The sequence below is a fragment of the Etheostoma spectabile genome, chromosome 6 (genome assembly GCF_008692095.1).
Source record: "Etheostoma spectabile isolate EspeVRDwgs_2016 chromosome 6, UIUC_Espe_1.0, whole genome shotgun sequence".
NCBI classification, from domain to species: domain Eukaryota; kingdom Metazoa; phylum Chordata; class Actinopteri; order Perciformes; family Percidae; genus Etheostoma; species Etheostoma spectabile.
In genome coordinates this window covers 25,563,014-25,566,497 of record NC_045738.1, presented here as the reverse complement: position 1 = coordinate 25,566,497, position 3,484 = coordinate 25,563,014, and the positions used below count along the sequence as shown (strand labels likewise).

The window sequence follows — 3,484 nt, the reverse complement described above, 5'->3', positions numbered from 1 at the left end:
GGGGGATGACTGAGCACGACAGAGAACAGCAGATAAACATATTTGTCCTTTATCCAAGCCACTTTGATCATCCATATCTTTAATAGCTATGTTTATTCTAATCTGTGACATGAATACAATGTATTTTGGGTTTCATTCATTTACTCAGACATCAACACAAACCTTTCCTATACTTCATTGGGCAAAAATTCTGCATACTGGGCTGTCATTTCTCTTTGATTTTCAAACTACATCCCTGCAGGCTTTCTTTAAACTGTGTCCCCGATTTCCAATGGGTTAAATTCCTTAAGCGTTTTCCAAGAAGTCAGATTTTGAATGGATTTGAAGGGAAGACAACATCTTTACAGAATGTGTTTTTGTATCATTATTTATTCACATCATATCATTAGTCTAATATGAAGATAAGTAATGATTGTCCTTAAACACCGATCAACAAACAGTCATCATCCAAACACTCCCCACTGGCTCCTGATTGGCCTGGCCTCCAGCTGCTGAGCTAAATTAGTTCTCAATCAAGGTTTTCCCAGACTAAACTGCCATAATAATGGGAAAAAGCAATATGACATAAAACACTAACATTAACAGACACATTACAGAATTAACTGACTATAATTTAATAAACTTTGAACACACACATAGCTTTTATACAGTCCATTGATCACTCATGGAACCAATCCATCACCATAGATACATGTACAAGACAGCACGTTAATCATCTTTCTGATACAGTTTTTTCTGTAATATGAACTATGGATGAGTGGATGCAGAAATGTACAAGAGCCCAAAAAATTAAGTAGGAAACACACAAGATTCCAACCCCTGTTTCTAAAAGTACTCTTAATAATTAATCTACGCCCATCAAGGAATAACAATTCTATCTCAATGTTTTCCATTCAAAGCAGCAATGTAGTCTTCCAAACTCATTTTTCAAAGTCCTTTTTAAAACACAGTGGCACGTTGTAATATGTGAGTAAAGGCAATAAAAATACATTGTTATTATTATTTCTAAAGCTAAAATGAGCTACAGATTATAGATAATAAAAATGAGGAAACTGCTTAATGATAACAAATGTCAGGTATTTGTTAATAAATGGTAATAAAATGTGTTAGTAATGGTAATAACCTGGGCCTATAATGCAATGTAAATGTTTCACACACAACTTCATAAGTTATTGCATATAATCCAACAAGTTTTGAACAATTAGTGGCGGTCTGTAATTAGGTGGCTGCAGAAAATTCTGGCAAATAAAAGCAAAACGACCTGCATGGCTAGATACCCATTTTTAACCATTTTGCTATTTTAATATTGAAGCCTTTGGCAGTCTAAATAAAAATGTAATCCAACAATACAATTGTTTTCTATTCTAAATTTGTGGTTTTATTTTCGTTACTAGCATGGGTATACTCTGTCAGTTTGAAAATGTTAATGCAATAGCTGTTTGACACTTTATTTCTGAAAGACTAACCTTGCTTTATTGTTGACAATATTCAAATATTAACTCAAATGTGAAAACGGAAAAAGCATTGCAGCTAATTGCAGTAATATGTCAATGCTGCCATGCTGTTTTCCTGACTAAGTGAAATGGCATTAGCAAAGTGCATTAGCATTTTTAAGATCTAGCTACTGGTCTCTCACACTGGGAAGGCGGGACTACATACGCTGGTTTTATACATCGACCCAAAGTAACGTTGTTTATTTGACTGGGGTGACACGGCAGCTGCTAGGCTAGCACAAGTCAATGTGAATTTAGCTAATCAGTTAGATAATAACCTGATTAACAGACTCTCATCACATCAAACTAGGAAGCTTCGATTTTACAAACCAAAGGCCGGCGATTAAGACTCTCTCACACACCTGGTCATCAGGTAAGACCATCTTCTGACATCATAGAGACAGACCTGTCTATCACATGGGATTTACTATCAAACGGGACTGTCACTCAGGAGACAGAGGTTTGTGTCCCGGGTGGAATGTCTGTGTGTGGAGTCTACGTCCTTCGTGTTCTTTTGGCTTCTCTATGTTTTTGGGACTATTGTTGCCTGCTGCTTTTAGGACTTCTTTGGTTGTATTGCTTTTGATTTTCATTAAATCCTCAAGCTCACCACTGCCTGCTGTTTCAACATTCTGGTCTGGCATTTTCTCTGAACCCTATAACATGGTTGGTTGAGTCCCGCCACCATAGCAACGCACAGAGCTCACCGTAAGCCGTAAACAGGCAAGAAGCCGTAAACCATCACAAACTGCGGTAAAACCCGTAGACCCGTGGACGCATTTTCCAAATGCGCTGTGTATATGTCAAGAAAATGCTTCTAAAACCTGCATAAAACCAGCATATCACACATCTTAGTCGGAAAATGGGGAATTTGAAAAAAAGACTTTACTGAGAATATATTAAACAGAATATGCAGTTTACATGGCCTGTGTCAAATTTGGAATATTGTCACATTCAGAATAATAGCGGAATATTAGTGTGCATGTAAATGTATTCACTGAGTGTGCTTAGAGCACTTGTCCACTGTCTGATTTAAAGAGGTAAAATGTCTGGATTTTTTCAAAACAAATCTTGCTTTGTTCAACGTGAGTAGAAGGAAGGCTGCAGACTGATCTATATGCAGGGTCGATCGGAACACAGAGTTGCACTACGCTGCTCAGCACCTAGTGTAAAAAATAGTTCCTTCTCGGTGGGCTATGGATTTGCCAGTATGCAGTGGCAACAGAAAGGACTTGAAATGACAAGGGTTGACAGCGAATGATGACTAATGGGCCTAAGAAGAGAGGATACGTCACGGAGCACAGTCAAACACAGTTGACATGGCAGTCAAGTGATGTGCTCCCCAAACCGTCTACACCTGAGATACACAACAATGTACCAACCAAGACACAATACAGCACATGTTCCACTGTTCTCATCTGTTTGCATAGCGCTGGAATGATAATGTCAAACCTTTACTCTATTAGCAAAAATAATGCCATATAGACTGCGGTAGCACATTATAGCTCAGTAATTACAAGGTAACAGGGTGTTACATGGTGGAAACAAGTGGGTAATACAATGGCATTTACACTAGGTTGGATCTCATAATAACAATGTCTGGAGGGTAACAGGAAAGTAATATTATAATAATATGCAAACTATAAGGTAACATCAGGGTCATGTTTTCCGTTTTTGAAGAAGATTCTAGGAAATTCCCATCAGTGATTAACATAGGATACACCTTTATGGATCTACAGCAAAGTAATGTGGATGTTACAAAACATCTCTCTCTGTACAGATCCTTTCCATAATGTTGTCAGACACTAAATATATAATAATATAATAATCTATATTAACAATAGTAATCTGAGGCTAGGGGTGTGGCCTTGACTAACTGCCACTTTGCTTGTTTGAAAGCCATGATGTGCAAAGCAGAGAAAGGGGAGGTAACCTTACCTCTTATGACCTCATAAGGGGCAAGATTCCATCTGAGCTTTAATTTTCTCAAA

General features: G+C 37.6%; 1 protein-coding gene and 1 long non-coding RNA gene across 2 annotated transcripts in view; one reads left to right on the top strand and one right to left on the bottom strand.

Annotated features, from left to right (window-relative positions):
- Window positions 1-3,346, bottom strand: part of LOC116690631 (uncharacterized) — an 8,132-nt gene extending 4,786 nt beyond the window's left edge. The window contains exon 1 of the long non-coding RNA XR_004332319.1: window positions 3,333-3,346. This is a non-coding gene — a long non-coding RNA (uncharacterized LOC116690631). The remainder of the gene's footprint in view (window positions 1-3,332) is intronic.
- Window positions 1-3,484, top strand: part of tsnare1 (T-SNARE Domain Containing 1) — a 188,897-nt gene that overhangs the window by 114,159 nt on the left and 71,254 nt on the right. The window lies entirely within an intron of this gene.